We start from the raw sequence: 25,775 nt of genomic DNA on the forward strand, positions 1-25,775 counted from the left end.
AGCATAAGTTGCAAGCCAAGACAGACTAATATGGCAGTTGTGAATCTTATAAGGTGCCAATGCTACTAATTATATGTGGGGCATATGACTAGACTGATTAAGACCAGAATAATTGAGCACCTCAGTAAGATTTACAGAGGCAATATTATGGCTCCCGGCATTGGATGGGCAAAGCACATAGCATCGCAGTTAGTTTGTGGTGTTGGAGGCACCAACTTTGAGACAAGAAGGAAATGTAGTGGCACTGGTGTGGAAGAGGGAACAGTGGATTTATAATTAATAATAACAATAATTTATTTCTATATACCACCTAATCAGCAGTTCATAGCAGTTTACACAATTAGGTACTCAGCATACAATATAATAAAAAATATCATCATACATAATAAAATTCTAAGTAACTAATACAAGCATTAAAACTGATGAATAAGGATAACATGATATAGACTAAAATAAGCACTAATAAAAAAAAGTACATTATGACAACAAGATAATATAAAAAGTCAATAATGTATATTATATTGTTTAAGTGAGTTTTAAGATCTTTTCGAAATTGATAGTAGGTAAGAAATGGAGAAATAAGAAGATTCAAACATGAATTCATTAATACTGCTTGGAATGCTAAGATCCTATCCAAAAATTTTTTGTAACGACATGCATTTGCAGAAGAAAAATAAAACCAACCAGATCTATGGATATTTTTCTTAAAAATATAAAAATTAAAATGAGAAACGAGGTAAGCCAGTGCTAAACCAAATAAAACTTTAAAACAAATGCACCCAAATTTAAATAACACTCTAGCTTCAAACGGTAGCCAGTGAAGCTTTTGATAATATACACCGATATGATCATGTTTTTTCAAATTAAAAATCAAACGAATAGCTGTATTTTGTATGATTTTTAGTCGGTAAGTGATTATTTTATACGATCCCAGATAAATAACATTACAATAATCCAATATTGAAAGGACTGAAGATTGGACCAGGATTTTAAATGATATAGAATCAAAATATTTCCTAATAGTACGTAGCTTCCAAAGGAAAATAAAACATCTCTTAACCAGTGAATCTGTATGGGCCTTAAAAGATAAAGACCGATCTAAAATAACCCCTAAAATTTTCAGCTTAGGGGATATCGAACAAGATTGACTGTTTAAAGTAGAGTTGTTTCAGTAATTTTTTTCATTAGGACTAGCTAGAAAGAATTTTGATTTACCCAGATTTAATTTCAATCTAAATGTAGATGTCCAAGTTTCCACTTACATAGAAACATAGAAGATGACGGCAGAAAAGGGCTACAGCCCATCAAGTCTGCCCACTCTGCTTACCCTGTCTATGCCCTAATGACCCAATTTCCTTATCTTGACCCTCGTAGGGATCCCACATGGGTATCCCATTTATTCTTAAAGTCTGGCACGCTGTCTGCCTCGATCACCTGCACTGGAAGCTTGTTCCAATGATCAACCACTCTCTCTGTGAAGAAATACTTTCTGGTGTCGCCATGAAATTTTCCACCCCTGAGTTTGAGCGGGTGCCCTCTTGTGGCCGAGGGTCCCTTGAGAAAGAAAATATCATCTTCCACTTCGACCCGTGAGGTACTTAAATGTTTCGATCATATCTCCCCTCTCCCTACGTTCCGCGAGAGAGTAGAGCTGCAATTTGTTCAATCTCTCTTCGTACGAGAGACCCTTGAGCCCCGAGATCATCCTGGTGGCCGTCCGCTGAACCGATTCAATTCTGCGCACATCTTTACTGTAATGTGGCCTCCAGAATTGCACACAGTACTCCAGATGAGGTCTCACCATGGCCCTGTACAACGGCATTATGACTTCAGGCTTTCGGCTGACGAAACTTCTATTGATACAACCCAATATCTGCCTTGCCTTAGATGAAGCCTTCTCCACTTGATTGGCAGTTTTCATGTCTGCACTGATGATTACTCCTAAATCTCGTTCTGCTGAAGTCCTAATTAAAGTTTCTCCGTTCAAGAAGTACGTCCTGCATGGATTTCCGCTTCCGAGGTGTAAAATTTCAAATTTATCTAAATAATTCATTAATTGCACATTATAGATCTGAAATTAACAGAACCAAAAAAAAATATACTAAAAAAATTAAGAAAGCCAAAAAGCACTGTTACTTACCGTAACAGGGGTTATCCAGGGACAGCAGGCAGATATTCTTGACTGATGGGTGACGGCACCGACGGAGCCCCGGTACGGACAATTTTAGAGTGATTGCACTCTAAGAACTTAGAAAGTTCTAGTTAGGCCGCTCCGCGCGTGCGCGAGTGCCTTCCCGCCCGACGAAGGCGCACGGTCCCCAGTTAGGATAAGCCAGCTAAGAAGCCAACCCGGGGAGGTGGGAGGGACGCAAAAATATCTGCCTGCTGTCCCTGGATAACATCTGTTACGGTAAGTAACTGTGCTTTATCCCAGGACAAGCAGGCAGCATATTCTTGACTGATGGGTGACCTCCAAGCTAACAAAAAGAGGGATGGAGGGAAGGTTGGCCATTAGGAAAATAAATTTTGTAAAACAGATTGGCTGAAGTGTCCATCCCGTCTGGAGAATGCATCCAGACAATAGTGAGATGTAAAAGTATGAACTGAGGACCAAGTAGCAGCCTTGCAGATTTCCTCAATGGAAGTGGAGCGGAGGAAAGCTACAGACGCTGCCATAGCTCTAACTTTGTGGCCCGTGACAGAACCTTCCAGTGTCAGGCCCGACTGAGCATAACAGAATGAAACGCAAGCCGCAAGCCAATTGGATAGAGTGCGTTTAGATACAGGATGACCCAACTTGTTAGGATCAAAGGACAAAAACAGTTGAGGAGATGATATGTGAGGCTTAGTGCAGTCAAGATAGTAAGCCAGAGCACGTTTACAGTCCAAGGTATGCAAAGCCTGTTCACCTGGATGAGAATGAGGCTTTGGAAAAAAAACAGGTAGGACTATGGACTGATTAAGATGAAAGTCAGACACAACCTTAGGGAGAAACTTTGGATGTGTACGGAGGACCACCTTATCATGGTGAAAAACAGTGAAAGGTGGATCGGCTACTAGTGCGTGAAGCTCACTGACCCTCCTGGCAGAAGTGAGAGCTATAAGAAAGACCACTTTCCAAGTAAGAAATTTGAAATGCACTGTGGCCAAAGGTTCGAAAGGAGGCTTCATTAAAGCAGACAGAACCACATTGAGATCCCAGACTACAGGAGGGGGCTTGAGATCAACGAAAAACTTGACCTAGTTTATCACTGGTTAAATGCAAACAAATTGGCTCTCAATATCAAAAAATCCAATATTATGTTATTCCCATGGAAAGAAAGTTCCACTCTCATTGCTCCTATTACTATAAAAAATATCCCATTGCAATTAGTAAACAATATAAAAATCTTAGAGGTTACTTTTGACACCAAACTTAATTTTCATGATCACATCAGTACTATTATCAAAACCACCTTTTACAGACTACGTAAGATTCGAGCAATTTCAAAATTTCTATGCCCCAAATCTTTAAATATTCTTATTCACTCGTTGGTAATTGCAAAATTGGACTACTGCAACGCACTCTTTAAAGGGATAGCATTAAATGAGATCAAACGTCTCCAAATTATTCAAAACGTCTCTATTAAACTTATAACTAACTCTAGAAAGTTTGATCATGTTACTCCTCTTTTAATAGAAGCACATTGGCTCCCAGTCACTCATCGAATAACTTATAAACTCTGTCTACTCACTTTCAAGGCTTTACTCAATAAAACTCCAGCTTTTATCTATAAACTATTAATCCCATACAATCCGACTAGAACATTAAGGTCCAATGAGCAAAATCTACTAACCATTCCTTCACTTAAGATCATTAATACAAGACGGCAATTCATTTTTCCAGTAACTGCTCCACAGATCTGGAACGCCCTCCCAATCTATCTACATAATGAGCATGATCTGGGAAAATTTAAAAGTAATTTAAAAATATTTCTTTTTAAAGATGCATTTGGCATTTGATTTATTAATTTTTAAACTGTTGTTTTAAATCTTAAATTTTACTGTTACATACCTTCCCAATGTTCTTTTCCTTTGTTTGTTCTACTTTTCTATCATGAATTGTATTTCACTTCCCCTTTTTACCTTTTGTTACGAATATGTTGAACTATTTCTAATATTATGTTATTATGTAAGTTTGATTTGTATTATATGTTTAATCTTTTTTAAAGTTTGTATTGTATTGTTTCCCTCTGAATGTATTTTAAATTGTACATCGCTTTGAATTAAGATTAAGCGATTAATCAAAAAATCATTAAACTTGAAACTTGTGGTTTCACATTAAAAAGTCCCCTCATGAACCTAGAAACTAAAGGATGAGCCGAGAGGGGTTTTCCATGAATTGGCTCATGAAAAGCAGCAATGGCACTAAGGTGAACTCTGATAGAAGTAGATTTGAGACTTGAGATTTGAGAGTCGGACAAGGAAAGGAGATAGTCCAACACCAGTCCCACTGCTAGAGACATGGGATTATGGTGATGTAAGAGGCACCAGGAAGAAAACCGAGACCACTTCTGTTGATAACACTGGAGCGTGGCCGGTTTCCTGGAAGCATCAATGATAGAGCGGACAGGCTGAGAAAGGAGTGAGTGAGCCGAAGTCAGCCCGAGAGATACCAAGCTGTCAGGTGCAGAGACTGTAGGTTGGGATGCAGTAGGGTCTGCTGATGCTGAGAAAGCAGAGAAGGAAACAGTGGAAGAATTATAGGTTCCCTGGAACTGAGTTGAAGTAGAAGGGAATACCAATGTTGCCTGGGCCACCGTGGAGCGATGAGAATCATGGTGGCTCGTTCCCTCCGGAGCTTGAACAATGTGCGCAGCATGAGCGGTAGAGGAGGAAATGCATATAGGAAGAGATTGGTCCAATCCAGGAGAAATGCATCGGGAGCCAGACGGTGAGGAGAGTAGAGTCTGGAGCAAAACAGGGGCAGCTGATGATTGTGAGGAGCTGCAAAGAGGTCTACCTGAGGAGTGCCCCATTGATCGAAAATGGACTGGAGAGTCAAGGGATCGAGAGTCCATTCGTGAGGTTGGAGAATTCTGCTGAGATTGTCTGCCAAGGAATTCTGCTCCCCTTGAATGTAGACAGCCTTCAGGAATAAATGACGAGCTGTCGCCCAAGACCAAATCCGTTGGGCTTCCTGACACAACAGGCGAGAGTCCGTCCCTCCCTGTTTGTTGATGTAGTACATTGCAACTTGATTGTCTGTGCAAATGAGTAGTACTTGAGGAAAGAGAAGATGTTGAAATGCCTTGAGGGCATAAAACATTGCTCGTAGTTCCAGGAAATTGATGTGGTGTTTCTTTTCCTGGGCAGTCCAAAACCCCTGAGTTTGGAACTCGTTCAAGTGAGCTCCCCAAGCATAGGGGGAGGAATCTGTGATGATGACTAGTTGATGAGGAGGTAGATGGAACAGTAGACCTCTGGATAGATTTGAAGATGTCAACCACCAAAGAAGCGACTGTCGAAGAGACGAGGTCACAGATATGAGTTGGGAGCAAGGATCTGCCGCTTGTGACCACTGAGTCGCTAGGGTCCATTGAGGAGTACGCAGGTGGAGACGTGCGAAGGGGGTGACATATACTGTGGAAGCCATGTGCCCCAAGAGCACCATCATGTGATTCGCAGAGATTGTAATCTGTTGAAACACCTGTTGACAGAGATGAAGGATGGTCTGAAGGCGGTTGGATGGAAGAAACGCCCTCATCAGAACAGTGTCCAGAATGGCTCCAATAAATTGAAGCCGCTGGGTCGGAATGAAATGCGACTTGGGTAGATTGATTTCGAACCCCAACAGTCAAAGGAAGTGAATGGTGTGATTGGTGGCAAGCAGAACCGCCTGAGGTGAATGAGCCTTGATCAGCCAATCGTCCAGATAAGGGAATACTTGAAAATTGTGAGAGCGGAGATAGGCCGCTACCACAATCAGACACTTGGTGAACACCCTGGGAGAGGAGGCCAGACCGAAGGGTAGCACCTTGTACTGATAATGATGTTGATTGATGAGAAAGCGGAGATATTGCCTGGATGTCAGATGGATAGGAATATGTGTGTAAGCCTCTTTGAGATCGAGGGAGCATAGCCAGTCGCCCTGAGTGAGAAGAGGGTAGAGGGTGGCAAGAGAGAGCATTTTGAACTTCTCTTTGACCAAACATTTGTTGAGATCTCTGAGATCTAAGATGGGTCTGAGGTCTCCGGTCTTTTTGGGAACTAGAAAGTACCTGGAGTAAAATCCCTGACCTCTCTGATCTTGAGGAACTTCTTCGATGGCATTGAGAAGAAGGAGGGATTGAACCTCTTGAGCGAGAAGGAGGGACTGAGACCTGTTGGAAGCAGACTCTTTTGGCAGGCCTAACGGCGGAGGAGTCTGAAAATCGAGGGAGTAGCCGTGGGTTATGATCGAGAGCACCCACTGGTCGGTGGTGATTACTTCCCATCGAGAGTGAAAAATGTTTAATCGACCTCCTATGGGCTGTGGAAGAGGACAGGAGGGAGGAAGACTGGCAATGCCCTGGAGAAGGGAGTCAAAAGGGCTGAGTCGGCTTAGTCTGAGTGACAGGCATGATGGCAGGCTGCTGTTGCTGACGAGCCTGTTGATGCTGTTGCCGTTGCCTCCGAGGTTGAGGAGGATGATGCTGAACTGGCCAAGCAGAAAACCGCCTCTGATATGAAGGTTGCTGTCTAAAAGGACGAGGAGGAGGAGGCTTCTTCTTATTTTTCAACAAGGTATCCCACTTCGTCTCATGGGCAGAGAGCTTTTGAGTGGTGGTATCCATAGACTCTCCAAACAGCTCGTCACCCAGGCAGGGAGCATTGGCAAGGCGGTCCTGGTGGTTCACATCAAGGTCTGAGACTCGAAGCCATGCTACTCATCTCATCGCTACAGACATAGCCGTGGCTCGGGATGTGAGTTCAAAAGTATCATAGATGGAACGGACCATAAACTTCCTGAGTTGCAGGAGACTGGAAGTGCATTGTTGAAATGCAGGAAGTTTACGGTCAGGAAGATACTTTTGAAAAGAGGCCAGTTGTTGAATCAGATGTTTCAGGTAAAAAGAGAAGTGAAACGCATAATTACCTGAACGGTTGGCTAACATCGCATTTTGGTAAAGTCTTTTGCCAAATTTATCCATGGCCTTGCCCTCTCTACCAGGAGGGACAGAGGCATACACACTAGAGCCTGCCGATTTTTTGAGGGTTGACTCCACCAGCAGAGATTCATGGGGCAGCTGGGGTTTGTCAAACCCTGGAATAGGAATTACTTTATAAAGCGATTCCAGCTTCCTAGGAGCTCCTGGAACGGTTAGAGGGGTTTCTAAATTTTTGTAAAAAGTTTCCCTCAAGATGTCATGGAGAGGCAACTTTAAAAATTCTTTAGGAGGCTGGTCAAAATCCAAAGCATCAAGAAATGCCTTGGATTTTTTAGAGTCAGACTCTAGGGGGATGGAAAGGGTGTCTGACATCTCCTTAAGAAACTTGGTGAAGGACGAGTGCTCTGGCTTACTAGCAGGATCCTGCACCGATGGATCATCCTCATCCGAGGAATAATCTGCCTCGGTACCGAGAGGGTCGTCAGAATCATCCCACAAATCAGGGTCCCGTACCGATGAAAGACGGCCCTGAGAAAGGGGAGTAGAAGGTTCGGTATGCTTGGTCTTGCACACCGATTTACCTGATCGTATGGACACCGTACCGGGTGCCTGTACGGCAGTACGGGTGTCAGAAAACGGTACCGGCTCAGAAGTCGAGTAAGCAATGCGTCGAAGAGACTTCGGTTCCGCCGAGAGAACAGGCATAAAGACAGATTTTTGCGGTGCCGATAACGTCGATGCCGACAGAATAGGCTGTTCGACAATCGGCACCGAAGGCTCAGTAGGTACCGACACTGGAAGGTGTGGAGTTAGTAGAGCCGGGAGCAAGTGTTGTAACTGCTCCTTAAGCTGGACCTGAAGGATGGATGCTATTCTCTCATCCAAAGACGGTCCCGATGGCACCGGTACCGGTTTTTTCTTGCTCGGTACCTGCGGTACAGCTCGACGCTCAGGAGAAGTCGATGCCGATGAAGAGGCAGTGACTTCAATGGGAGCGGAGCGTTTGCGGGGCCGGCGCGCAGTCTGCAGGACTTGACTCACTGCTTGTTCGATTGGCGGGCCAAGGACAGTAGGGGATGGCTTCTTAGCCGGCTTACCTACAGGGTGCGACACCGAGGATGGATCTTGCAGCGTCGAAGTCATCGATGCCGATTTGGAGGAAGTTGTCGGTGTCGATGTCGGGGGAACTTCCATGGCGGCACCGAAAAGAATCCGCTGTTGAATTTGGCGATTCTTTAGAGTTCTCTTTTGGAGAAAACTGCAGCGGGTGCACGTTTCAGCCCTATGGTCCGGACCCGGACACTGAAGGCATCACTTGTGTGGGTCGGAGAGGGAAATAGGACGTGCACACCGCTGACACTTCTTAAAACCCGGTGAGGGGGGCATGAAGGGAAAAACGGCCGTAGAAAATCAAAGCCCGAGGCTTCGATGGTGCCAACAGGCCCCGCCGGGGCCGACCGGAAAAAAGTCGAGAAAAATTGACTTTTTTTTTTTTTTTAAAAGAAAGAAAATAACGTGAACAATTCACGAGAAGAAAAAAACGCGCGAGCGGGAAGGCGAGAAAAAATTGAAAAAATTTTCCAACAGCCGTTGGAAACACGCGTCTTCTTAGCTCCGCGGAAACTAAGAAACTGGGGACCGCGCGCCTTCGTCGGGCAGGAAGGCACTCGCGCACGCGCGGTGCGGCCTAACTAGAACTTTCTAAGTTCTTAGAGTGCAATCACTCTAAAATTGTCCGTACCGGAGCTCCGTCGGTGCCGTCACCCATCAGTCAAGAATATGCTGCCTGCTTGTCCTGGGATAAATTATTCTACTTTATATGCAATAGTTAAATCTTTAACAACAAAGAAAAAAGAAATGAACAAATCCAATCTCTCACCATCAGCACAAGCCCTTGCCACTTACTTCATTGACAAAGTACAGAAAATTAGGGACACTTTCGTTTACCTCTACCTCTAGCTACTTTGTAGATCATACAAATTCAAATACCTCTATTAATCTGTCCTTTTCAAAATGCTCCCGTTTCACTCTTCCTACTTTACAGGAAATTCATAGATGCACTAATTCCCTTAACATAAAAGGGACTAGTGCAGAGATCATTCCTCCTTTCCTATTAAAACAATTTTTTTATATTTTTGGCCCTTACATCCAAGACTTGGTTAATTCCAGTTTATCATCAGGATCTTTGCCCAAGATCTGGAAAAAATCGATTATTTATCCAATCATTAAGGATCAAAAAATCAGCACTCAGGACATGTCAAATTACCAACCTATAGCAAATATCCCATTTATGGCAAAACTTACTGAAAAAATAGTTTTTCATCAAATCTCAGAATTCGTTGAGAAAACAAAGGTACTTCACCCTAATCAAACCTGTTTTCGACATTACCACTCTACAGAACTTTCCCTGTTAGGACTTACTACAAAAATACTTTACCATCTTGATCATCACCAATCTGTACTGCTTATTTCCTTAGATCTCTCCTCTGCTTTTGACACCATTGACCATAACCTGTTATTAACACAACTTCATGAAATTGGCTTATCTGACCAAGTTATGGACTGGTTCGTTTCTTATTTCTCAAACAGATCATCCAAGGTTATCTTCAATGGCGCATCATCTGAACCTTTTACCCCCAAACATGGAATCCCGCAAGGATGAAAATAGTTTTTCATCAAATCTCAGAATTCGTTGAGAAAACAAAGGTACTTCACCCTAATCAAACCTGTTTTCGACATTACCACTCTACAGAACTTTCCCTGTTAGGACTTACTACAAAAATACTTTACCATCTTGATCATCACCAATCTGTACTGCTTATTTCCTTAGATCTCTCCTGTGCTTTTGACACCATTGACCATAATCTGTTATTAACACAACTTAATGAAATTGGCTTATCTGACGAAGTTATGGACTGGTTCGTTTCTTATTTCTCAAACAGATCATCCAAGGTTATCTTCAATGGCGCATCATCTGAACCTTTTACCCCCAAACATGGAATCCCGCAAGGTTCCATCTTGTCACCGTTGCTTTTTAACATCTTTATGTTGCCCCTTCTGACGGTGGGCCAATCTAATGGCTTTACTACATTTGCATATGCCGATGATGTGCAATTAATCCATCCCATTGATCTTAACAATATAGAGGAGGTTGTATCCATAAATCATAAATTAGAAAAAATTAAAACATGCCTAGACACAAACAAACTGTCTTTTAACATCAATAAATCTAAACTTATGATTTTTCCCTTCAAAGAAGGAATAACTCTTCAAGCTCCCCTGAAGTTCAAATCGCTCCCAATCAAAGCTGTCACTACTCTAAAACTGTTAGGGGTCACTTTTGACAGTAAATTTTCTTATCACAATCACATTAGCAAGGTTGTCCAGAAATGTTTCTAAGATCTTAGAATGATACGTTTTCTGGCAAAGTTACTAAAACCAGTTTCTTTGAATACATTGATCCACTCTCTAGTAATTTCTTGCATAGACTACTGTACCGTATTTTCGCGGATATAACGCGCGCGTTATACGTGATTTTACGTACCGCGCATACCCCTCGCGCGGTATATGCCTGAGCGCGGTATACAAAAGTTTTTAAACATAGTTCCCACCCCGCCCGACGCCCGATTCACCCCCCCAGCAGGACCGCTCGCACCCCCACCCCGAACGACCGCTCGCACGCGCTCCCACCCGCACCCGCATCCACGATCGGAGCAAGAGGGAGCCCAAGCCCTCTTGCCCGGCCGACTCCCCGACGTCCGATACATCCCCCCCCCCCCCGGCAGGACCACTCGCACCCTCACCCCGAAGGACCGCCGACTCCCCAACAATATCGGGCCAGGAGGGAGCCCAAACCCTCCTGGCCACGGCGACCCCCTAACCCCACCCCGCACTACATTACGGGCAGGAGGGATCCCAGGCCCTCCTGCCCTCGACGCAAACCCCCTCCCCCCAACGACCGCCCCCCCCAAGAACCTCCGCCCGTCCCCCAGCCGACCCGCGACCCCCCTGGCCGACCCCCACGACACCCCCACCCGCCTTCCCCGTACTTTGTGTAGTTGGGCCAGAAGGGACGGGCAGGAGGGATCCCAGGCCCTCCTGCCCTCGACGCAAACCCCCTCCCCCCAACGACCGCCCCCCCCAAGAACCTCCGCCCGTCCCCCAGCCGACCCGCGACCCCCCTGGCCGACCCCCACGACACCCCCACCCGCCTTCCCCGTACTTTGTGTAGTTGGGCCAGAAGGGAGCCCAAACCCTCCTGGCCACGGCGACCCCCTAACCCCACCCCGCACTACATTACGGGCAGGAGGGATCCCAGGCCCTCCTGCCCTCGACGCAAACCCCCCCTCCCTCCAACGACCGCCCCCCCCCCAAGAACCTCCGACCGACCCGCGACCCCCCTGGCCGACCCCCCCACCCCCCTTCCCCGTACCTTTGGAAGTTGGCCGGACAGACGGGAGCCAAACCCGCCTGTCCGGCAGGCAGCCAACGAAGGAATGAGGCCGGATTGGCCCATCCGTCCTAAAGCTCCGCCTACTGGTGGGGCCTAAGGCGCGTGGGCCAATCAGAATAGGCCCTGGAGCCTTAGGTCCCACCTGGGGGCGCGGCCTGAGACACATGGTCGGGTTTGGCCCATGTGCCGCAGGCCGCGCCCCCAGGTGGGACCTAAGGCTCCAGGGCCTATTCTGATTGGCCCACGCGCCTTAGGCCCCACCAGTAGGCGGAGCTTTAGGACGGATGGGCCAATCCGGCCTCATTCCTTCGTTGGCTGCCTGCCGGACAGGCGGGTTTGGCTCCCGTCTGTCCGGCCAACTTCCAAAGGTACGGGGAAGGGGGGGGGGGGGTCGGCCAGGGGGGTCGCGGGTCGGTCGGAGGTTCTTGGGGGGGGGCGGTCGTTGGAGGGGGGGGGGTTTGCGTCGAGGGCAGGAGGGCCTGGGATCCCTCCTGCCCGTAATGTAGTGCGGGGTGGGGTTAGGGGGTCGCCGTGGCCAGGAGGGTTTGGGCTCCCTTCTGGCCCAACTACACAAAGTACGGGGAGGGCGGGTGGGGGTGTCGTGGGGGTCGGCCAGGGGGGGCGCGGGTCGGGTGGGGGACGGGCGGAGGTTTTTTTTTTTGGGGGGGGCGGTCGTTGGGGGGAGGGGGTTTGCGTCGAGGGCAGGAGGGCCTGGGATCCCTCCTGCCCGTAATGTAGTGCGGGGTGGGGTTAGGGGGTCGCCGTGGCCAGGAGGATTTGGGCTCCCTCCTGGCCCAATATTGTCGGGGAGTCGGCGGTCCTTCGGGGTGGGGGTGCGAGTGGTCCTGCCGAGGGGGGAGAAGAATCGGACGTCGAGGGGGGGCATCAGGCTTTCAGGATGGGGACAGGACTTCAAGGGGGGACAGGCAGACCTTCAAGGGGGGACAGGCAGACCTTCAAGGGGGGACAGGACTTCAAGGGGGACAGGCACGGAGAGGCGGGGCAGTGCACCGAAAGTCAGGGCGGGTGAACGGTGAGTCGGGGCAACCAGAGGAGAGTCGGGGAGGGCGAAAGGAGAATCGGGGTGGCCAGAGGAGAGTCGGGGAGAGCGAAAGGAGAGTCGGGGTGGCCAGAGGAGAGTCGGGCAGCATGCGCGTTATATGCCTGAGCGCGGTATAGAAAAGTTTTTGTACATATCATCGTGATTTCTGCGCGCTATACCCCTGTGCGCGTTTTACAATGGTGCGCGTTATATCCGCGAAAATACGGTAATGCCCATTATAAAGGCATTACAAAAAAGGAAATTAGACGACTTCAGATTGTGCAAAACACAGCTATTAAGATCATTTGTGGTGCTAAGAAACATGATCATGTCTCACTTCTCCTATTCAGTGCACATTGGTTATCCGTTGAACATAGAATTAGTTATAAAATCTTACTTTTAACTTTCACAACAAGACTAAATAATCAACCGGAGTTTATTAATAGACTTTTAATTACGTATAATTCTTTAAAATCACTTTGTTCAATGTCACAAAATCTTCTCGTCATACCTTCTTTAAAATTAATCAACACGTTGCGTTCCAATAACTTTGCTGTCACTGCCCCCTCTCTCTGGAATTCACTGCCCAATCATTTGCGCAGTGAATCCGAAATAAAAAATTCAAATCAAAATTAAAAACATTTTTGTTCCAGGATGCCTTTGGACAATAACTGTCCTTTTAAGGATAAACACAAACAAATTTATCTCCTTTTCCCTAACCTATTGTATTTTCCTTTTTCGTTTTGCTTTTTCTTTCACAATTGTAGTTCTTCCCTTTCTTCCCTAACGTTTGAAGTAAGTCCATATGTCTTATTATGTGTTTTATTAAGTCACTTTGGTTCTGTCTAGTATCCCTGACTTTTAAACTGTTTTTATGTAAATTTGATATTGTACACCGCTTAGAAATCTGATTAAGCGGTTTAAAAAATTTTTTCTAATAAACTTGAAACTTAATTTACTAAACCTTCAATCACTTTTGTAAACAGGGGAATAGAAGCGACTGGTCTGAAATTGGATGTATTAGTTAAAGTTTCTTTCGAATCCTTTATAATAGGGTTGATTAAAATCTGACCAATCTCCCTTGGAAATGACCCAGCCACTAATAATGATACAATCCAATCAAAACGTTTTGATTTTAAAGTGAGCAGAGCATTTCTCATTAAAATTGAAGGACAATCATCAAGTTGGCAATTTTTTTTTTTTTGCATACTTAGAAAATAAGTTACAAAACATTGCCCAATCTCAAAAGTTAAATTGGGACCAGGACAGATCAGCCCTGATTCCCTCATTTTATTGGGTTGAAAAGAATTCAAAATTTGCATATAAAGTTGAATCTAAGGGCTCCTTTTACAAAGTCGTGTTAGCGGCTTTATCGCACGCAACTTTTTAGCGTGCGCTAATCCCTGCGCTAGCCGAAAAACTACTGCCTTCTCAAGAGGAGGCAGTAGCGGCTAGCGTGGCCGCAAATTAGCGCGCGCTATTACGTGCGTTAAACCGCTAACGCAGCTTCGTAAAAGGAGCCCTAAGTGAATTCTTAAATTTTGGATCTTAGTTTCGAAGTACTGAGCTAAAGCCTCTGCTGATGGTGGACTTTCTGACCTTGATCTTGTTTTAGATTCTGTATTAAAGAGATTATTAACTAATTTAAATTTAAATGTCTTTACTATTTATATTAGATTTTCCTACTTTTTGAGCATAGTATTTAGTTTGTTTCTCCCTAATCAAGGTTTTATAATTTCTTATCTCTAATCTCCATACATTAATGTTGCAGAGGCTGCGGAAGAGTCTAGAAGGGCAAGCGGTTTGAGTCTTTTTGGACAATGCTACTGCAGGGGCGTATCTCGAATTCCAGGGAGGCACCAAAAGTATGCAGCTGAGTTTGGAGGTTTGCTTATTGTTCAGGTGGGTGGAGCTTCATCTTCAGGCTTTTTCAGCAGTGCATGTAGCAGGAGTGGACAATATACAAGCTGATTTCTTCAGCAGACAAACACTGGATCCGGTGAATGGACACTGTCAGCAGTAGCCTTCCAATCCATTGTTCATTGCTAGGGTTCTCTAATATTCAATCTGATGGAGACAGCAGAAAACAAGAAGGTGGACTGATTCTTCAGTCGAAGATTTAAGCCTGAAAGCGCAGGTCTGGATGTTCTGGTCCAGCTGTGGACAAAGAGCGAGATCTTATACGCGTTCCTTCTGTGACCCATGTTAGGCTGGATGCTCCACAGGATTGCAAGCCATCAGGGAGAACTGTCATTATAGAGTCTCCAGATTGGCAACACAGACCTAGTGCATCTTCAGAGAGGCGCAAGTCTCAGACTGCGAGCATAGTGGTAATAGAAGATCTGGATCACTTTACTCTTATTGCTCTTGAGCGTGCAGCTTTAGTGCGCAAGGGATACTCAGAGGTAGCCATTGCTACTCTGCTCAGAGGCAAAAAGCCTACGACGGTCTCTGCTTATGCTAAGACATGGGAAACTTTCCAGCACTGGTGCTTTAAGGCGGAGGCTCTGCTCTACTCTCATAGCAATATAGTAAATTACAGCAGATAAAGACTTGAATGGCTCATCCAGTCTGCCCAACCTTCTCCCACTATCTCTTTTAAGTCCCTCCTGATCCCCTTCTAACCCCCTCTGTAAGTCGCCAAAAGCCTGAATAGGTATGAACGACACACAAATGAAAGAATAGATTAGATTCAATTTAAAATTTTCTTCTTCTTCTTAGCTATTTGTGGGCAAGAATCCAAAGCTCTGCCCGGTACTGTGCTTAGGTTCCAACTACTGAAGTCTCTGTCAAAACTCACTCCAGCCCATCTACACCATACCAGCCATCGAAACCCTCCTCAGCCCATCCTCAACAAAACAGCCATACACAGACACAGACATAAGAACATAAAAATTGCCGCTGCTGGGTCAGACCAGTGGTTCATCATGCCCAGCAGTCTGCTCACACGGCGGCCCTCTGGTCAACAACCCTGAGACCAGCCCTACCAGCGTACGTCCTTATTTAGCAGGAACTTGTCTAACTTTGTCTTGAATCCCTGGAGGATGTTTTCCCCTATGACAGACTCCGGAAGAGCGTTTCAGTTTTCTACCACTGGGTGAAGAAGAACTTCCTTACGTTTGTACAGAATCTATCCCCTTTCAACTTTAGAGAGTGCTCTCTCATTCTCCCTACCTTGGAGAGGGTGAACAACCTGTCCTTATCTACTAAGTCTATCCCCTTCAGTATCTTGAATGTTTCGATCATGTCCCCTCTCAATCTCCTCTGTTCGAGGGAGAAGAGGCCCAGTTTCTCTAATCTTTCGCTGTACGGCAGCTCCTCCAACCCCTTAACCATCTTAGTCGCTCTTTTCTGAACCCTTTCGAGTAGTACCGTGTCCTTCTTCATGTACGGTGACCAGTGCTGTACGCAGAACTCCAGGAGAGGGCACACCATGGCCCAGTACAGCGGCATGATAACCTTCTCCAATCTGTTCGTGATCTCCTTCTTCATCATTTCTAGCATTCTGTTTGCCCTTTTCGCTGCCGCCGCCACACATTGTATGGATGGCTTCATCGACTTGTCGATCAGAACTCCCAAGTCCCTTTCCTGGGAGGTCTCTCCAAGCACCGCCCTGGACATCCTGTATTCATGCACGAGATTTTTGTTACCGACATGCATCACTTTACACTTATCCACGATGAACCTCATCTGCCATGTCAATGCCCATTCCTCAAGCCCGATTATGTCACGTTGCAGATCTTCGTAATCCCCCTGCGTCTTCCCTACTCTGAATAACTTCATATCGTCCGCAAATTTAATCACCTGGCTCGTCATATCTATGTCCAGATCGTTTATAAAGATGTTGAAGAGCACGGGTCCAAGCACCCCACTGGTGACGCTCTTCCAGTTAGAGTATTGTCCATTTATCCCCACTCTCTGTTTCCTATGCTGCAGCCAGTTTTTAATCCACGTGAGTAATTCACCCTTGATTCCATGGCTCGCAATTTTCCAAAGTAATCGTTCATGCAGAACCTTGTCGAATGCCTTCTGAAAGTCCAGATATAAAATGTTGACCTGGTCACCCTTGTCTATCTGCCTGTTTACTCCCTCGAAGCAGTGCAGTAAGTCTGCCCAGTACTGGCCTTAGTTCTTCAATATTTACTACAGTATTATTTTCTGATGCTAGATCCTCTGTGTTCATCACACGCTTGTTTGAACACTTTCACCAATTTCTTCTCCACCACCTCCTTTGGGAGTGCATTCCACACATCAATCACCCTCTCTGTAAAGAAGAATTTCCTTACATTGCTCTTGTCTCCCACCTCTCAACCTCAAATTATGTTCTCTGGTTTTACCATTTTCCTTTCGCTGGAAAAGATTTTGTTCTATGTTAATACCTTTCAAGTATTTGAACATCTGAATCATATCTCCACTGTCCCTCCTTTCCTCTAGGGTTTACATATTTAGGGCTTCCAGTCTCTCCTCATATGTCTTCTGGTGCAAACTTCCTATCATTTTCGTCGCCCTCCTCTGGACCGCTTCAAGTCTTCTTATGTCCTTTGCCAGATACTGTCTCCAAAACTTAAACAGTACTCCAAGTGGGTCCTCAACAACAACCTGTACAGGGGAATCAACACCTTCTTTCTTCTACTGGTTATGCCTCTCTTTATACAGCCCAGCATTTTTCTGATAGCAGCCACCGCCTTGTCACATTGTTTTTTCACCTTTAGATCTTCGGACACTCTCACCCCAAGGTCCCTCTCTCCATCCGTGCATATCACCTTCCAGCATATACGATTCCTTCCAATTATTAATCCCCAAATGTATTACTCTGCATTTCTTTGCATTTTAGTTGCCAGATGTTAGACCATTCCTCTAACTTTTGTAGATCCTTTTTCATATTTTCCACTCCCTCCTCAGTGTCTGTTACAAATCTTGGTATTATCCGCAAAAAGGCAAACCTTTCCTTCTAACCCTTCAGCAATGTCACTCACAAACATATTGAACAGAATTGGCCCCAGCACCGAATCCTGAGAGACTCCATTACTCCACCTTTCCTTCTATGTTTGTTGATTGTTCAGTGGCAATGTTGTTGTGATTTCAGATCAGAACAGAATGTAGTTAGGGAGTTTTCCTATACTCCTCCTTCACATGTGTTTCTATATGGGGCTATCATCTGCTTTTGTAGAAACTGAAGGGGGGAGCAGAGCCCTCTAGTGAAGGAAAAGGGATTTAAAAGCTGGCGTGGTTTCCTTCTTCATGGCTCGTGAGCATGGGGATATTACCCATCCATCCAGAATGACACAACTATCTACGATCTATACCTATCTGTTTCATCTGGTTCCTTAAAACTTTATTCCTTTGGTAAGAGCTCTGAAATTGTATCTTCATTTAAAATCAAAACATTTTCCCTCAAAGGGATATACATATTGCTACAAAGTCCAAGAGAGACATACAAACTACTAAGGTGCAAAAAAAAAAAAATCAAAAAGCTCAGATATGCGGATTGTGAACAGGAAAAGAGAAAAACCTGAGCAATGCATGCCTCTTTTGGCTTCCTGATCTCAACTGATTCCAATTTATTGCACTCATAGGTCTGTGAAAATCTCCTGTTCAGTTTAATGCATCCTTGCCTATCTAGGTTAGTTCTGCTATGAAGTCTTACTGATCATCAACATCTGAAGGCCCAATCTTAGGGGAATGTTACCTGTACAGGAAATAGTGCATCACCTTGAGCCTTAACTCATATTTATGAATAATGTATTTCTTGATTTTCAAATGCAAAGGAAAAGAAAATACAGAGCAACACAGTGTACAATTCAAACGAATGAGTCCCAAATTCTGTCACATTTCACTATGATGCTCCGCATCCAACCCCCCACCCGCCCCCCTTCCTAAATGTACATAAGTATCAACGAACAAACCATAAACCCCTTTCCAGTGTGTCAGAAACAGGAAAAGTCAAACATTCAAAAGATGGCTGCGAGCTCTGGGCATCAGAGTAGACCAAAAGGGTTCCCAGCGAAAACAATACACCCTCCCCAGCATCGTGTCCAAAGAAGGAAAGTGAAGACGTTCCATGGAAGCAAGTTCCAACATCAGTGTACGCCAATGAACTAGGGTAGGCGAATCAGAAGATATCTAACAATGAAGGATCGCTTTCTTTCCCATCAAAATTGCTCGTTCCAAAAAACTCCAAAACCCCTCGGGGAGGTTCTCGGTACGGTTTCCAGGGTAAACAGCAAGGTCAGACCGTGAACATAAGTGTAACTTTACTCATATTTAGTATAGCTTTCACTTTCTACTGGCTAAATTCTGAGTCAGCAGTACTGGTCATGGACCCTAATTATCAATGACTGGCTGCCCACAGGTAACTCCTAGGCAAATTTTATTGAATGTTCAACCTTCCGATTGAGCAGCTAAATGCACTAACTTCTGCCCATGCACCTGGCACCACAGAAGGGCAACTGCAGAAAGTGTCTACCAATTTCTGTGTCCACAGAATTATTTGTGGAATTTCAAGCCGCCTATAGGGGATAATTGTTTAGTCCTCTTGCTTTATGAGTCTAGAGCAGGGGTGCCCAACACGTCGATCGCGATCGACAGTTCGCTCGCTCAGGCGACCCCAGTCGATCGCAGAGCGGGTTCCCTTCTTCCCTTCTCTTTTTTCCCCTCCTGACTGGCCTGCTCCTGAAATCTGCTGCTGCTCAACATTAAAAAAAAAAAACCGGCTTGGAGAACTTATGCTCCAGGGCTAACGTGTGCTTGTACCAGCTTCCCTTCTCTTCCCTCTGAAATCGGAAGTTATGTCCGGGGGGGAGAGAAGGGAAGCCGGCACGCACATGTTAGAGCCCCATTCGCGGGCTAAAGCGAGAGACAGGTCAGTGAAGCTTGCGATTTGCTCTTCTTGCTGCCAGGTCCTGCCTACTTTCTGTTTCCTCAAAGGCAGGACCCGGCAGCATTTCTCCCAATAGGTCGATCTTGGGCCATCAGTCAATTCTGCCGTCGGATAGGAAGTTCTGGCCAGCGGAACTTCCTTTCCGACAGCAAAATTGACGTCGGAGAGAGGAATGCTGGTGGGCCCGAAGCAAGGAGAGCTTGGCCGGCGGCGGGCGGCTTTGGGGGCCTGTTATCCGATGCCAGCGGCAGTGGCTTGGGGGAGGGCAGGGAGGGAGAAAGAGGGCAGGCAGGGAGACAGAAGGAAAGAAGAGAAACAGAAAAAAAGAAAGGGGGCATGAAGAGAGAAAGAAAGAGAGGGCAGGGAGAGAAGAAGAAAACGTTGGGGGGGGAATGAGGTCAGGAGGAGAGGAAGCATACAGGCTAAAAGAAGGGAAGAAAGATTGGATGCACAGTCAGAACAAGAAAGTGCAACCAGAGACTCATGAAATCACCAGACAAGGTAGGAAAAATGATTTTATTTTAAATTTAGTGATCAAAATGTGTCTGAATTTATATCTGCTCTCTATATTTTACAATATGGTCCTCTTTTACTAAACCGCAATAGAGGTTTTTAGCGCAGGGAGCCTATGAGTGTCGAGAGCAGCGCTGGGCATTCAGCGCAGCTCCCTGCGCTAAAAACTGCTATCGTGGTTTAGTAAAAAGGGAGGGGGTGGGTATTTGTCTATTTTTGTATGGTTGTTACTGAGGTGACAGTGCATAGAGTCATCTGCTTTGACCTCTTTGAAAAAAACCCGGAATAGGAATGATAATTAACAATTCTATGCATACAGTGTGCGTTGTGTTTTTTAAAAATTTTATTGTTGGTAGATCATTTTGACTTGGTCATTTTAAAAGTAGCTCACAAGCCCAAAAAGTGTGGGCACCCCTGGTCTAGAGAATGACATGGGGTCAGGTTTGTCCTGTGGGATCTATTTCTATCCCTGTCCCATTCCTGTGGGTGCTGTCCCTGCAGATTCTGTCCTCATCTCCTTTAAATATTTGAAGATTGTGTAGATGAGGACAGGGCTTGTGGGGATAGGGCAGGAACAGGTACGGGACTCGCAGAGGTGGGATGGGGATGGATCTTGCAAGGATGGGGATAGATTTGTCCCCATGTCATTCTCTATATTATATTATGTTAGGCTCCTCTACTTTGGAAGAAACAGTCTCTTGATTTCTGATTATAGATGCATTTGTCTCAACCTTCAAGCATATCTTTAACAAGCTAGGTCATGCAGTCTCAGACTTTCCTTGTGGATTAAATAGGGAACACACATGGTTATCCTATATGCCACAAAATTTCACAGAGTTGCAATAAAAATACATTGGAAAAATGAGGCTCTATTAATGCTTTCTGGAGCAACTTTTGCAGCAGATCAAAGATGAACCGCTGTCTTGGCAGCTGTTTTCAAATCTGGGCACTATGCCACCCATTTATCTGCATGTTGACACTTATTTTTGAGAATGTCACCAAGAGTAGCAACCTTCCCCTCCAAGCCCAGTGCCGCCTCCTGGCTTGCAATCTGATCCTGATGTGGCCCAAACAGTCTAAGAAACTGATTATTATTATTACTATGACTAGGTGGGAGTGTATATGGAGAAGGAGATTGTGAAGGGTGTTTTTTTCATGTTTTGTATGGATCTCTTAAATAGAATGGTTTGTTGGGAAGGTGTGGCATAAGGGCTAGGTAAGTGAATGGAAGATCAGGGGAATATGTAATTTGAAGGGTTTTTTTTGGGGGGGGCATGGTGAATACATAAGGTGGGGGATTTAATTTGGAACAAGGAAGACAAATGAATAAGAGGGAAGCTGCTGAGTGTTTACATTAAATTAAGATTGCTCCAGCCCTAGGATGTAATATCATTGAAGAGGTATTTAGGTTAAAATGTGCTTTGTTAAATGTGAGATCAATGAATAGGAAATGGCATTTATTGTCAATCACCTCCAGTGGAAGACTATTCCAGCGATCAACCACTCTTTCGGTGAAGAAATATTTTCATGGTGACACCAGAAAATATTTCTTCACCGAAAGAGTGGTTGATCGCTGGAATAGTCTTCCACTGGAGGTGATTGAGGCCAGCAGCGTGTCAGATTTTAAGAAAAAATGGGATTGGCACGTGGGATCTCTTCAAGGAGGGAGTTAGGGGGTGGGACATTGGTAGATCGCAGGAGTCTAGAACACAAATGTCTTTGGTAAGCAGGACTAGAAGAGAACAATGGATCCCAGAGGGACAATCAAAAATGGGGAAACAGGCTGAGGAGGAAACAGATACACCACAGGAGGAGGATGACCGAGACGAGGCTTGGGGACTAGCAACTTACGAGGGGGACACCAGGAGTACCAAACCACGAGGAAAACCAGCAAGAAAGGCGAACAACCGGGACTTGCATTGCTTGTACACTAACGCTAGGAGCCTAGGGGCTAAAATGGGAGAGCTGGAAGTATTAGCCTGCAAAAAGGGCCTAGACATAATCGGAGTCACAGAAACGTGGTGGACTGATGACAATAAATGGGATGTGGCCTTACCAGGGTTCAAACTCTACAGGAGAGATAGGTCACACAAAAAGGGTGGAGGAATAGCGCTATATATAAAAGATTCCATACCTTCAACCAGGATGGAAACAACAGTAAGGGCGGACGACTTGGAATCATTATGGGTTAAATTACCAGGAGGAGCAGGAACAGACATAAAATTGGGTCTGTACTATCGCCTACCTGGACAATCGGAAGAAATTGACCAGGACCTGGAGGCTGAACTGAGGCAGTTATGCAAAAGCGGAAGCGTGGTGGTGATGGGGGACTTCAACTACCTGGGAATAGACTGGAGCATCGGGCACTCAAACTGTACGAGGGAGACCAAATTCATGGAAGTCACGAGGGACTGTTTCATGGAACAGCTGGTCACGGAACCAACACGGGGAGATGCCACTCTTGACCTAATCTTCAACGGACTAGGGGGACCCGCTAAGGAGGTGGCGGTACTAGCCCCACTAGGAAACAGCGATCACAACACGATCCAGTACAGGCTAGAAATTGGACCATCAAAGATGAAAAGAACCACAACGACAGCACTCAACTTCAAAAAAGGGAATTATGATGCCATGAGGAAAATGGTGGGAAAGAAACTCATCGATACCGCAAGGAAGATAGAGTCCGTAAAAAAGGCCTGGACCCTACTCAAGGGCACGGTGCACGAAGCACAGAACCTGTGCGTCCCCAAGTTCAGGAAAGGGTGCAAGAAAAATAGAACAAAAAACCCAGTGTGGATAACAAATGCAGTGAAAAAGGCAATAAGCGATAAGAAGGCATCATTCAAACAATGGAAAAAGGACCAGACAGAAGACAACCATAAGGAGCATAAAAGACACCAAAAGGAGTGTCACCGAGTGGTTAGGAAAGCAAAAAGAGAATATGAAGAAAGACTGGCAGGGGAAGCAACAAACTTCAAATCATTCTTCAGGTATGTCAAGGGGAAGCAACCAGCTAAGAAGGAAGTAGGACCCTTGGATGATGGAGACAGAAAGGGAGTGGTAAAAGAGGAAAAGGAGATAGCGGACAGGTTAAATGAGTTCTTCACGTCAGTTTTCACAATGGAGGACACAACCAACATTCCGGAACCCGAGGAGATCGGAAAAGGAGATCAGGATGAAAATCTGGTCCAACTAGAGGTGAGTAAGATGGATGTCCTCAGGCAGATAGACAGGCTAAAGTGCGACAAATCGCCAGGTCCGGACGGCATTCACCCAAGGGTACTCAAGGAACTAAGGAACGAAATAGCTGAGCCACTTCGACAAATATGCAACCTAAAAACTGGAGAGATCCCAGAGGACTGGAAAATAGCAAATGTCATGCCCATCTTCAAGAAAGGCTCAAGGGGAGACCCAGGAAACTACAGGCCAGTGAGCTTGACCTCGGTCCCAGGAAAGATGATGGAAGCGCTGATTAAAGACAGCATTTGGGAACACATCGAAAAAAATGGGCAGCTAAAGTCGAGCCAACATGGCTTCTTCAAGGGCAGGTCATGCCTCACAAACTTATTATACTTCTTTGAGGGGGTGAACAGCCAGGTGGATAGAGGGGAATCCATAGACATCATTTACCTTGCCTTCCAAAAAGCCTTCGACAAGGTACCACAAGAAAGACTGCTAAGGAAGCTATGGAACCATGGGATGCAAGGGGAGGTCCACCAATGGATTAAAAACTGGCTGGCGGACAGGAAACAGAGGGTTGGAGTAAAGGGCCATTACTCAGATTGGCAAAGGGTCACGAGCGGAGTTCCACAGGGGTCGGTGCTGGGACCGCTCCTGTTCAATATATTTATTAACGACCTGGAGGCGGGAACAAAATGTGAGGTTATTAAATTTGCAGATGACACTAAACTATACAGCAGGGTCATAACCATGGAGGACTGCGAAGACCTCCAAAAAGATCTGACAACGCTGGAAGAGTGGGCCAAAAAGTGGCAAATGAGCTTCAACATAGGGAAATGCAAGGTCATGCATATTGGGAAAAAGAACCCGATGTTCACTTACAAGATGGGGGGATCACCGCTAGGGATGAGCAACCTTGAAAGAGACCTGGGAGTGATGGTGGACACATTAAAGGCGTCGGCGCAGTGCGCCACAGCCTCAAGGAAAGCGAACAAAATGTTGGGTATCATTAAGAAAGGTATCACAACCAGGACGAAGGAAGTCATCCTGCCACTGTATCGTGCAATGGTGCGCCCGCTCCTGGAGTACTGTGTCCAGTACTGGTCGCCGTACCTCAAGAAAGACTTGGCGGTACTTGAGAGAGTCCAGAGAAGAGCAATTAAGCTAATAAAGGGTATGGGGGACCTCTCATATACTGACAGACTAAAAAAGTTGGGGCTTTTCTCCCTGGAAAAGCGGAGACTTAGATGAGACATGATAGAAACCTTCAAGATCATGAAGGGTATAGAAAAAATAGACAGGGACAGACTTTTCAAGTTAAGGAGAACCACACGTACAAGGGGGCACTCAGAGAAATTGAAAGGGGAGAGGTTTACAACAAAAGCCAGGAAGTTCTTTTTCACCCAGAGGGTGGTGGATACATGGAACGCGCTGCCGGAGTATGTGATAGGCAGAAGTACGCTACAGGACTTAAAGAAGGTCTGGACAGGTACCTAGAGGACAAAGGGATTGAGGGGTACAGATAGGAGTAGAGGTAAGGTTATAGGGACAGGATTAGAGGTAAATTATAAAATTAGTCAGAGACCACTGTTCAGGCAGTAGGCCTGATGGGCCGCCGCGGGAGCGGACCGCTGGGCAGGATGGACCTCTGGTCTGCCCCAGCGGAGGCAACTTCTTATGTATGGGCAGACTAGATGGGCCTTGGCCCTTTTCTGCCGTCAGTTTCTATGTTTCTATGATATGCAACAAATTGACTGATCAATTGGATTATTTTTTAATAACAGGAGCATTATAGATACAAATAGGGGATTTCTGGGAACAGTTTCTGTTTTTATTTTCAAGTATAATATATAAATTTGATTGAATATAAGAATGCAGTGTGTGAATATGTTTGTTGGGAGATCTTAATGCAAATTTTGAGAATGTAGAAGAAAAAAAAGCGAATTAAAAAAAGTCTGCTGGCAACAGGAAGTTTGGAACAAATGATTCAGGATCTAGCGCACTAAGGGTGGACATGAGCTTTGTTTCAGAATTAGTGTTAAGGTTTGAGGTATTGGAGGGTAACATCAATATTATGGTCTGATCACTATGGGGTGCTGTTTGTGTCATCTGTTAAGAAAAGACTTGGAAGGTAAAGTAAAGGTATTGGAAAAGATAAAAATAGATGTGCAGAGATGTGCAAGAAGCATTAAGAAGTGTGTAAGGATTAATAGAGGGGTAGAGGAACAGTCTAGCTAGCAGAGGGAAGGAATGGTTAGATGTGTTCTATAGGATCACCAAAGAGAGGAGATGTAGGAAAGATATCTTCGATAGTAGGACAACATAGCCACTTGCACCCTGAGAGAGTTGTGTCATTCTCATTGCAATGGACACCCAATCCACCGGCGTTGGTCAGCCTCCCAAAGAAAGTAGTCGATCAACAAATTGGAACATCAAGCCATTCGATTACATAGTAACATAGTAAATGATGGCAGATAAAGACCTGAATGGTCTGCCCATAACCATAAAAAAATACATTGTAATCACTAACAAGGAATTTTTGTACAGGCGACGTTCAAATTTGTCCATAGTGCACCC

The 25,775-nt window shown here is 45.3% G+C and overlaps 1 protein-coding gene across 1 annotated transcript in view; it reads right to left on the bottom strand.

Annotated features, from left to right (window-relative positions):
* Positions 1-25,775, bottom strand: part of PCCA (propionyl-CoA carboxylase subunit alpha) — a 937,632-nt gene that overhangs the window by 570,137 nt on the left and 341,720 nt on the right. The window lies entirely within an intron of this gene.

Source organism: Geotrypetes seraphini, chromosome 6 (assembly GCF_902459505.1).
Source record: "Geotrypetes seraphini chromosome 6, aGeoSer1.1, whole genome shotgun sequence".
NCBI classification, from domain to species: domain Eukaryota; kingdom Metazoa; phylum Chordata; class Amphibia; order Gymnophiona; family Dermophiidae; genus Geotrypetes; species Geotrypetes seraphini.